Here is a 12,007-nt window from a genome sequence, read left to right on the forward strand (position 1 = left end):
AAAAAGCAATCAAGACAGGATTAACAGTTACAAGTAAAACAAATTTCCTGGAATTATTCTGGAATCATATCATCCCTGTCCTAAGGAAGCTACATGCCTTGAAGGTGCAAGACAGCCAGTGACATGTCAAAGGTGAAAGTGTTTCTGAGGTAGTTCAGCTACCTTTTAGCTCATCAGCTGGTATACAGCCTGGGTTTTAAAAGAGGTTGTGCTGGATAGAAGAGTCAGCGTTGAGTTGCACTATCACAGGAAGCTGAGGGGAGCAGAACACCACAAACCAGATTCAGCATGAACTGGCACACAGCTGACAAAACGCTCATCCCTTTGGCGTGGCAGGCTGGTCGTGATTTGGATGTGCCAACATCTCTGTCAGGAGCTGCCGTGACTTCAGGAGCTGTTGTTATCCTTAAGCAGTAGCCAGCACTCATTGGCATTAGGGCTGGGGTGAGACCCTGGCAATTACTACGCTCACTGACTCAGCCTGCAGTAAATCAATCAATCAATTAAATCACATGTAGCACAAAAGGGCCATCTTCAGAAGTGAATGGCTCTGTAGATAAAACAATGGAGAAGATTAGTTTCTAATTAATTCTGACGTTCTCTGTCCTCTACTTTGATTCAAGACCTCTCTGTACTCAGAAACTCTACACTGGGATAGCCCAGCAGGAGCAGTGGGGAACGGCAGACTGGCGGATCAGGACCTATTCCTTGTTCTTCGTGTTACGCCAATAAACCTTAAGGACCATAGATGTCACTCTCTGAGAGCAAAAGCAGGCCTGATGAAGGGGACTGCGATTTTTAGAATGGGTCTCCCATATATCATAACTAGGTATCATGAAAAACGTTATTTTGATCACATTTCCCAGTTCCTTCATAGCCAGAAAGAATTTCATGACTGGCATTTTCACAACCACTATACTAGCAAAAAGGCTTACAAGCCTTTTTACCCTTTTACACCTGTTCCAGAAAAGCATTTTCCACCCTCCAGCCCATGACCTCTCTAAGCAGAAATGTCCTATCTGCCACATAAGCTGTCATAAACCAGGTAGGATACATCAAAATTTCAAATACATCAGTATTTATAAAATTAGAAACTTTAAAGCACAAAAAAAAAAAAGGAAAAAAAAAGAAAAAAGGATGGTGGGGGAAAAATTATATTCTACCTTGACCGTTATGTTCTTAAGCTGACAGTATTTAACATTAATGTCTCTGTATTTCCAGGTCGTGGTTGCAACAGTTCTATTTGTGGGTATCAGTGAGAGATGATCTGCCTTTCACCAGTTCAGGCACTTCACCTACACTTATTCACAGATTATTATTTTTTTTAAAATGTTTCAAGGGTTCGAATCTGCCCCTCCAAGGTATAATGGGGAAAAGAGCATAGTGTAAGTGAAATTAAATTACACTTCTCTTGATTTAAATACAGGTTAAATAAAGGTTAGCTCCACCTGTACATTCATCCACAAGAATGTCAACACCTCCAACTTCACAGACACCCATAAGCTCTTTTCGTAAACGCAAATTCCTAACGACAGAACACCGCTCTGTGACAGTGAAACAGAATGCACACAACCAGCATTTCCCTTTTTGATGAGAAAATGAACATCTCTAACAGACAAGCTGGGATTAAAAATCAACCAAATCTGGACCCCAAAGGCAGTGTGGGTTATGATATGCCGCCATAGATCTGGACTCGACACCCGACAGCAATCATGCACGAAGGAAAATTTTAGAAAGTTGTTATGCAGAGGTTTAACTAGAGCCTGGCAGCTTAATTAGGGACAGGAAAGGTATTTGCACGGCAGTCCCATGTGCAGTAAGGCAAAGCGGTGTCACAGTTCCGTTTCAATGCCGCACCCACCCTCCAACAAAACAAGGACACTGCGTCCGAGTAACATGGATGGAAATCTCACCCACCATCCCCAAGTTAAACTGGGGCATTTCTTCACTTCCTGTCACTTCCCTCTGGCTTGGTAAATCTTTTGCAGAGTCTGATGCCAAGGCCCGCAGCTTTTTCCTGTTTCTAACAGCGGATGTCTTGGTTTTCACAGGTTGGTTTGTTGTTGGGCACCACTTGTACCCGGGATTTGCCTTCATAAATTCATCCTTGTGCTAGAAAAGAAAAGGAAAAGGACCCGTTACGCCAGTCATGGCATTATACTATTCACAGGGCAACAGAGCGCACCCCTTGTAAGAGGATTTAATACAGTAAATAATCCTTAAATATCTTGATTTTTAACAGTTCAATCACATGCTGAGAGTCTCACTGACAACACAATTTAATAGGAAGAAATAATAAGATCAGTAGAGCTGTATTTAAAAAAGTGGGTTTTCTCTTCCCTCTCCTGAGGCTCTATCACCCAGAGCAGGCTGAAGTTCTGGTCCTGCAAGCTGCTCTCCAGTGCTTGTACGCTCACTCTGGGAAACAGACACCATTTGAGTAATTTTGCAGGTACAATCTTGGTTTACTTTCTAGTTTGAATGCAATTAAAACATACATTTAGCAATAAATGCAGCATGATGCTCCCTAACTTGCACTCATTGTTCTCTAATAGATCTGATTTTAGAATATTGGAGTATATGCTTTCCCAAACCAGGCACCAAAAGTAAACCACTACCAGTATCATTTTGTTTTCAGTAATTTCTGATACATCATCCCAGCGTTCCTTCCAAATGTACCGTGCTGCATGGCTGCGTACAATAAACTGGGACTATTTAAAACTTTCTTTGGCCCAGAGCACACAGCACACATCTCACTTGTTTGCTATATTCGTGGTAGCAGGCACCAAAACAAACAAAGCCAGGCTACACGTAGCAGGGTGGGGGAAAAGCTCTGGATTCTCAACAGTTTGGGGAGTAGGGGAAGGATGGGGACCTATTTCGTTCACAAAATGCAACAGTGATGTTTTCCAAGTATCTTGCTGATCTTGCTGCAGATGTCTGCCTGACGGCTGACAGGGGTGTACAGCACTGGCTGCTGTGGGAGGCCACCCAGCAAGGACCAGTGCTGACCCCAGGGAGGAGGAACCCAACACCCACCACCTTCCCGGGCACTCAGCAGCTCTCGATGGCAGCAAAGGACCAGAAGAGCTGTTTTACCCTGAAGCACACGGCAGGGCAGCTGCAGGAAGTTCTCCTGGGCTTGCACATGTTCCCACCCACCAGCTGCCGCCAGGCCCCACCACGGCACAGAGAAGCACCTACGTTTCACACGTGTGCCTCCACAGAAACACGCGCAGAAGGAAGAAAACCCCTTGGGTGTCCCACACAGAAACAGCTCCGGGAACCTGGCCCTCTGATGGAGTCCCTGCAGTGGTTCCCAGCCCAACACCCCGCACGCCTTGCGGCAGGATCACCATCGCACGTGCGTCGCTTGCTTCCATTTCCATCTGAACCTGCCAGCCGGCATTTGCTGCCTGCAGGCTGCAGCAAGGGGGAAAACTATTCAGTGGCCAAGCAGCTCAGCGCCGAGTGAACCCGCCGTGTGAAAGCCTGGATTTACAGGAACGGCTGTAAACAACAAAACCCTGCAGGGACCGCTGACCCCCCCACACCCCCCGCCTTTTCTGAATAGGGCCCGTGTCTTTAATCTGCAGCCTGAGGACTGCAACACTTCTCACCCTGCCCCTTTCCCCTTTCCCTCAGTTCGGTTTGGGAGCTCAGTAGGCCACAAAAATAGCCTGGTGGAGGGAAGGGAAGAGAAGGGGGTAAGGGAAGAGGTGGGAGGGAAATACACAGCGAAGCAGCTCTGCCTCCCCTCGTTAAAGCCACAGCCCACGCAGGAATCACGTTTCCAGCCTGCAGAGTGGAAAGCACAGAACCGCTAGCAATGAGGTGTGTGAGCTCTTCGTATCAGCCTTGCTGCTTCGAGTAACCGAACTGTTCCACAGAGAAATCCGACGAGCTGACAGGCTGTCCATCACAAGAGAACAGTAACGCCTGCCGTTCGCCAGACAAGGCAGCGATCAGCTTTCCGTCGGTTCCCAACAGGAGCAGTTCAAGTGAGCTGCTGTATGAATGGATTTGCTCTGCAAAGCCAGGGCTGAACATCAACCGCTCTCCCCAAAGGGGAGGGAGCAAACTGCGGGAGGGCAACACTTGTCCCCTCCTACCGCAGGCGGCTGCCAAAGCAGCAGCACAGCAAGGACAGGAGCTCCCAGCTGGGCTGCCTGTACCTGCGGAACCGCTGGCCGAGCACTCACGGGCAGACCCGTCCAGCTCCGTCACTGAGCAGCAGCAGCCGGGATTCATCAGGCTGCTCCCTGCAGGAACAATCCCCACTGCTGGGGTCTTGCTGACGCACGGCCGTGTTTAAAAACGACGGGCTTTCTCGCAAGGGAAACGGGGCTTGAGCAACCGTAACCTGGCTGGCGATTTTCCAAGGCAGCTGGATATTCCCAGTAAGGCCTGTGAGAGTTAACAGAAGAACACTACCCCTGTTATGGGAGTAACTAAAAACGCTGGAGCACGTTTACGAGTGGCCAGATTTCATTTTCCCCTCGGTGAAGGGAAACGCTAACGAACGGCAGGAACGCTTGTGGTTCCACTTGATAAATCCTCTCAGCTAATGGGCTTATATCCTAGATCGTGGAACTTTAAAAGTTAAGTTGATCAAGGGAGTCTGCGGGATACAAATAGAAAGCCTGCTGCTAAGGAAACCACCAACAGAAGCCAACACTGAGTTCTACAGGCACAGCACAAGCTCTCCAGGGCAGGTGTTTAAAGAATAACAATTATATGCTATCTCTCTTCTACACATTCTTGGAACCAGTTGTAATGATGCAAACTACTTAGATTTATTGTTTTGCTTTGACTGTGAGTACGCAATTTGTTCTTCATGACAAGAAAAAGAAATAAATCGCTACGGGAGCAATGATTTCTACAGCAATATCATTAATAGTTTCAAATCTGTCACTCCATGCAGAACTCCTGCAATTATTTTCCTTGTTAATGAATGAGTTTCCTTCATTCAAGACAAAAGGCTAAGAAAAATAGTGATGGATCTCCTAACTGCCCTTTTCCCACACCTTTCAGGAAGCATCACCAATTTGTGAGTGGGAATGCAGAACAAACCAGGAACAGCTGGACAAAGCTGATACTCAAGTATTTCTACACTGTGTCACAGACAGGGAACTACAGAGGCATTCCAGACCCCGCTTCAAAAATGACCTGCCATGCAGAACACTTCAATTTCCCTGTGGGCTCTTCCGTGCTCACACAAAGTACTGAACCGCCAAACCTTGTACCCGTGTGTTAACAGTAACAGACAACTTCGGGTGACAGGTACAGGTACAGAGAATGGTTTCTCCATCATTTCACAGCTCTCTGTGCTTCTTGTAGCGCTCCACCGTTGCTGGACAAATGAGAGATGTCCTTCCTTCTGACTGGCCCTCCATCATTTTTCCTAAGATCGAGTTAGTGGTTACCCACAATCTACATCACGTGGGTAACTACAGGGATCTGTTCTGGGGTGATGTTATCAGCCTGAGTGCCTGGCTGTGTCCCCCTCACTCTGCTATTGAGATCTGCAGCCTTCTTGGGGCCAGCTTACCAAGCAAGCTATTTCTTAAAAGGCCTCATTTAAATTTGAAGTTGACCTAAAGATACTTTGTGAAATATGGGGATAAATCTCTTTTCCTTGCTCCCAGTTAAAGGACTCTGACAATGGGTTGCTCTCTGATTCAGACACCGGACTCTGCCTCACGAAACGTTGCTCTGTCGGAAACTGGGGAACAATACATAGGGAGAGTACTTCATGAAACACTAAGAATTTTTAAATTCTTTAGCATCAAAAGTAAAAAGCAACTACATTTGTTGACTACGCTTTTTCTTTTGTCCACCTGTATTATAACAGCAACCTGTATTACCGATAGCAAATGCACAGCCTGAGCGAAGGATCACTGGTCAGCTGACACTGAACTGTATGTTACTGTGTTCAGTGGCCCCTGCCCATGCACTCTCCCCGTGTTAATGCTCGTACCGCAGGAATTACCAGGTGATATCTACCACAAAATACGTAGATTTGTGCCAATGACTACTAGAGCCTGGTTAGTTTGTGTACACAGACCAATTTCTTTTCATTCTGGTCCGAAGGACCACGTGATTCAAAGCAAGAACAGCAGCTGCTCTGGGCACCAGAATCCCACTGGGGAAGCTGAGGAACTCAGGGAAGAGGAAGACCTCACAGAAAATATTGAATACACAGAGAAACAGAAAACAGGCAAATAGGTAATGAACTCCCTTTACATCCCGGCAGAACACACCTCCTTGGCCATGTTAGTGTATTTCTGCTCTTCTTCTGTCTCTACAACAGCCCACCGACCTGCCAGGACCTTGGTTGCATCACGGCTATTGAGCCAAGGGTGTTCTTTACGCACGAGAGCGCGATGGTGTTTGCAGAACAAGAAAAACGCATTCACTGGTCGGCGAGCTCGTTGCTCTGAGGACTTCTCTTCGGTTCCATCAGCATCCCGCTCTAAACCATCTGCGCCAAGGAGTGACACCTAGCAGCAACAAAAGGGAAGGGGTGAGATCCGAGATGGAGCTGAGAAGGTACCACAGCTTGTCAAGAGCATGGACTGCTACCCACTGTTCCTCTTTCATGTGGGCATGAATGACCTAACAAGTCACAACCTGTGTAGAATCAAAGAAGACTACAAAGTCCTGGGGTCAACAGTGCAAAATTCAGGTGCCCGAGTTACCTTTTCCTGCATTTTACCAGTTAGGGGGAAAGAGGCAGCCGCAAATCAACAGATAATGCACATCAACTCTTGGTTGTGCGGCTGGTGCCGTTGTGAGGGCTTTGGGGTGTATGACAGCGGGGCATCCTTTGACATTAACCTATTGGGGAGGGATGGAGTTCACCTGTCTGGCAGAGGCAAGGGTATCTTTGGTAAAAGGCCGGCCAGCTTGGTAAGGAGGGCTTCAAACTGAATGTGCCCAGGCATGGGGTCCAGGGTGGCAACGCCCCTGTCATTTCATTTGACTGGGGAATAGACCAGGCGAAGCAGAGCAACAACAAGTGTCCCACAGCTGCCTCTCCAGAAGAAAACCAGAAGGCCAGCTGCCTCCAGGGCATGTCTAGCTATGGTAGATCCTCCTCCGTCCCTCCAGGGAAACCTGCGTGCTCAGTTACCTCCCCAAAATGCCTGTACACCAACGCACACAGCACGGGGAGCAAACAGGAGGAGTTAGAGATCTGTGTGCGGCTGCAGGGCCGTGATCTCATAGCACTAACGGAGACATGGTGGGACAGCTCAATGACGGGAACACTGTCATGGATGGCTACGGGCTCTTCAGGAAAGACAGGCCAGCCAGGCGAGGTGGGGGAGTTGCCCTCTGTGAAAAAGGATCTGGAATGTATCGCGCTTTGCCTAGGGGAGGAACAAGTTGAGAGCTTACGGGTGAGACTTAAGGGGCAGGCTAATGTGGGTGACACTATTGTGGGTGTCTACTACAGGCCACCTGACCAGGAGGAGGAAGTCAATGAGGCCTTCTACAGCCAGCTGAAAGTGGCCTCACAATCACAGGCTCTGGGTCTCATGGGGGACTTCAACTACCCTGACATTTGCTGGAAAAGCAACCCAGCCAAGCAGCCACAGTCCAAGAGGTTCCTACAGAGCACTGAGGATACTTTCTGACACAGGTGGTGGAGGAAGCAATGAGGAGAGGGGTGCTGCTTGACCTCATACTGACAAACAAAGAAGGATTGGTTGGAGATGTGAAGGTTGGGGGCACCCTTGCTGTAGTGACCACGAGATGGTGGAGTTCAGGGTCCTGCATGGAAGAAGCAGGGCACTAAGTAGGATGGCAACCCTGGACTTGGAGAGCCAACTTCAGCCTCCTCAAAAACCTACTTGGAGGAATCCTGTGGGCTGGGGCTCTAGAAAGCAGAGGAGCCCAAGAGAGCTGGTTGCTATTCAAGCAGCACTTCCTCCAAGCTCAAGATGGGTGCATTCCTATGAGGAAGAAGTGGAGCAAAGGAGGCAGGAGGCCTGCTTGGATGGGCAAGGAGCTTCTGGTAAAACTCAAAGGGAAGAAAGAAATGTACAGCAGGTGGAAAAAGGGGCTAGTCACTTGGGAGGGATATAGAAACACTGCCAGAGAACGCAGGGATGCAACCAGGAAAGCTAAGGCCCACTTGGAATTAAAGCTAGCCAAGGATGTCAAAAACAACAAGAAGGGCTTCTTCAAACACATTGGCAGTAAAAGAAAGACGAGGGAAACTGTGGGCCCATTGCCGAATGAGGCGGGTGCCCTGGTGACGGAGGATATGGAGAAGGTGGAGTTGTTAAGTGCTGCCTTTGCCTCAGTCTTTACTACTAAAGCTGACCCTCAGGAGTCCCTGACCCTGGCACTAGGGAAAGAAGTCAGAAGAAAGGAAGACTACCCCTTGGTCGAGAAGGATTGGGTTAGGGATCTTCTAGGTAAACTAGACACCCACAAATCCATGGGCCCTGATGGGATGCACCCACAAATGTTGAGGGAGCGGGCGGATGCCATTGCAAAGCCGCTCCCTCCCCTAAAATAAATGAACCAAAGCTTACTGCACATTAGTGCGGAAATAAAAATGTATGCTCAGCTCCAAGAATTCAAGGGGTGTTCAGAAGGTTGTTTTCTTAAATTGTGAACCATTTAACCCGAGTCATCACCCTGAAGCAGCAGTTCTACTCTAAAGAGGCTTTTTAGCAAGATGGGTCATCATCCTCTAGGCTGAACACACATTTAGGAGATCCGAGACACAGAGTAAGTCAGATCCTGGCTGTTACACAGGCACCACTTACTACAGGAAGACACACGGTCGCTCTTTGCTTCAACTTTGGAGTGAATCTCTGCAATCGTCAACAACAAAAATCCTCAGGATTTAGCCCCACTGATGGAAGGACTGAGGCCACAGACTGACTTCAAACTTTACCTTTGCAGCATGGCCTGGAAGCCCCCCGCCCCTTAAGTATGTCGAGCTACATAATCTATCCTCTGTGCCCTCTCTTCTCTCCTATAAAATAGGGGGTCGTTCATAGCATGAACAGGTAAAATATTTCAGCCCCTGTATTTTAATAAATCTGTGTTTCCAAATCTTTTCCCCCCCATTTTTGCTTATTCAAGTTCTCCTAAGTTTTGACCTGCATTTCAGAGACTTTTTTGGGATTCACTTGTTGCTGATGCCTCTCTCAGTCAAATGTAGGATTGGCATAATGAAAAATGTTCTAATTCTCTAGTACATCGCATAGGACTTTTCCTCTTAAAAAAGGGATGCTGACATAGTGTGATGAACTTGTTTTCCTTTGGATTGCTTCATCTACCATATTGCTACCACACTTCATGGGCACTTCTGTCATAATTGTTGATATATTCACATACTATTAATATAATTATGAGAGAGAGAAGCTGTCCCATCAAAAGAAAATAAATCCAATCAAATGCAAAACACAGCTAACATGGACACTTTCATTCATTTTTTTTGTATGGAAGATTTTGGCAAGACACAGTGTAACTACTTAGACAAGGCACTCCATGGTCATGTGAATGCACATATGATTATATGACAGCACAAGTTTTACTGGCATTATTTACTTTTTGAATGGCAAAACATCAGTGGAATCCATTTAGAGGACTTTTCAGATTCTATTTATTTACCCGATTTTTTTTCCCCTCAACACATCATCAGTACCTTGTTAGTTGCTTGTTTTGTACGGGAGATGGGAAGCTGGCAGACAGAAGCAAGCCAAAATACCGACTCCTGCTCTCCCTCTCAGGGATCCCTGAGTGCTGGCAAGCATCCCTAGCAGCAGGCTTTTGGAAAGCGAGCTGGACCTGGACTGTACCAGAACCGAAGCATGGGTTTAAGCTTGGCCGTTAAATAGTTCCCTGGAAAGTCAGAGTCTTTGCAGGATTTGGGGCTTAAAAGTATAGAAGCTTGTCCCGGTTTGGCTGGCACAGAATCACAGCCCAGCCACACTAGGCAGTTCCAGGGCAGCCAGGGCAGCCGACCTGAGTTAGCTCCAGGGGTAGCCCACACCATGATGGCATGGTCATTCTAAAGGGGGAAGGTTTGCTGAGGAGAGGGAGCTCCTGTGGGGTTCCTCTGGCTTCTCCTCAGGACTGCCCTCTGGCCAATGGGGACAGCTGCATATTCCCTTGGCTAAGCACGTCTCTGGTGGTATTGGTGGTGTTTTCACTAAATCTGCTGCACTTCTACCCCAGGTCTGCTCTCCTTTTCCCCAATTCCCCTCCCTGGCTGGTGAGGGTTCACCAGGTGACAGAGTGACTGTTACAGCTTAGCCCCGGGTACAGGCTCAATGTAGACAAGGATACACGACACCCACAGTGCAAAGTCTGCAATAACTGGAATTTATGAACCAGATCACAAAAAAAGTCTTTTCTTCTAAAGTACGAGTAAAAATACCATGTATCTTTTAAGGCACACGCAATGGCTTTTAAAAGTTAGCAGGAGGGCAGACAATGAAAACAAGCTAATGAGATTTTACAAGACATTTCCCAGCGTAAGGATGACAAGCGAGAGATGCTATGGAAAAAGTAGGAATACTCCAACAAGACAAGACAAAAGTACGGACAGCTTTGCTTACAGGAAGCCATAGATGCTTTATAACATCACCAGAGGATGCTTGTCAAGGCTGACATTCATGATCCACTGACAGCAAGAGATACCTTCAGGGTGATGTTCTACACCTCCCTTTGGTGCAGATACAGATCAAATAGAAGAGAGATATTACACCAGTAAAAAAATTTAACAATTCCATTTCTTTTTTTGTGTGTGTGTGTGTGTGTGCTGGCTGTATTATTTCCTTTCTAGTCCTTGAAACATTAACCAAAGAATGACAGTTTTATTGGATGACTCAGAAATACGTATACCTAATAGGGCTTCAGAGAGAAAAAAATAGATTCCTTAAGAAAAGAGCTGGATGGTGGGGTGGAGCAGGGGAGAAGAATAATTGTTCAGGTTTTTTACAGCATATGTTTCTATTTCAATGAGACAACTGTATGCAGGTCTTCTTTTTCTTTGAGTGTTCATTAAAAACAAGTGTTTGATTACCTTCATGAACATTAAGTTTTGTTTTCCTCCTATCATCCTCTGTTATTTACAAAACCTGATAACAGACAGCAGACTGACTTCTGCGGTCCTCGTTTTGGGACAAGCTCACCCCACAGTTGACCTGTCACCAAGAATGCTGCTAGTGGTTGTGCTGAACCAGCTGCACTCACCAGGCATTGCCCAAACTATGTCTACAGACACAGAAATCCTTACAAAGCTCTTCAAAAGCAACCAGGCGCTGTAAGGCACACAGTGATACAGGCTAGAAAGAAATCCAAGACCTGCAGAAGCAGAACCCTGGAGATGTGAATTTTGACTACGGTGGTTTTGACTTCCCTGTGGGAAGGTTCTCTGTGGAAGAATGTCTGAACTTCAGCAACGCTCATCTCACCTCCATGAGGACAGTGGAAATGAATTTCTGGTTTCCTGTTACCTTAAAACCCCATTTCCTGGAGTCCAGCTGGGCCCTCAGCTGACTCCATGAAGATAACCGGTACAAAGGAACAAAGGGAAAGTTTCAAGTGGATTTCCCACACCTTCTGCTCCGTTTTACACGATCTAATTCTCTACTACCTTATAAAAACAAATACCAAAGAGAGAAAAGGGGACCAAACTACGGCACTAATGGCTTGGTGTACTGGGGGTGACTGAGTCAGTGACCTGAGCTGTTCCAACAAAGAAGCAGGCAACTGGGACATGAGTTCATGTTCTCACAGGTCTAGTGGGCTGAAGAGGTATTTGAATTTTCAAATAAATGCAAAAGGAGATTGCTGACAGTAAAATACACCTACATCATGCAACAAGTTTTTTTAAAATAAATTTCTTTTCACTCTGGAATAACTGAACCAGAATATTTCTATAATGAAGAACAAGAACTGGTTGATGCTAATTACTAACTAGTCAGTGAATATATTCTTTATTGTTGCACAGCCGAAAGCCATTAATGAGCTTTCT

Source organism: Leptosomus discolor, unplaced genomic scaffold (assembly GCF_034619465.1).
Source record: "Leptosomus discolor isolate bLepDis1 unplaced genomic scaffold, bLepDis1.hap2 HAP2_SCAFFOLD_74, whole genome shotgun sequence".
Classification (NCBI taxonomy): domain Eukaryota; kingdom Metazoa; phylum Chordata; class Aves; order Leptosomiformes; family Leptosomidae; genus Leptosomus; species Leptosomus discolor.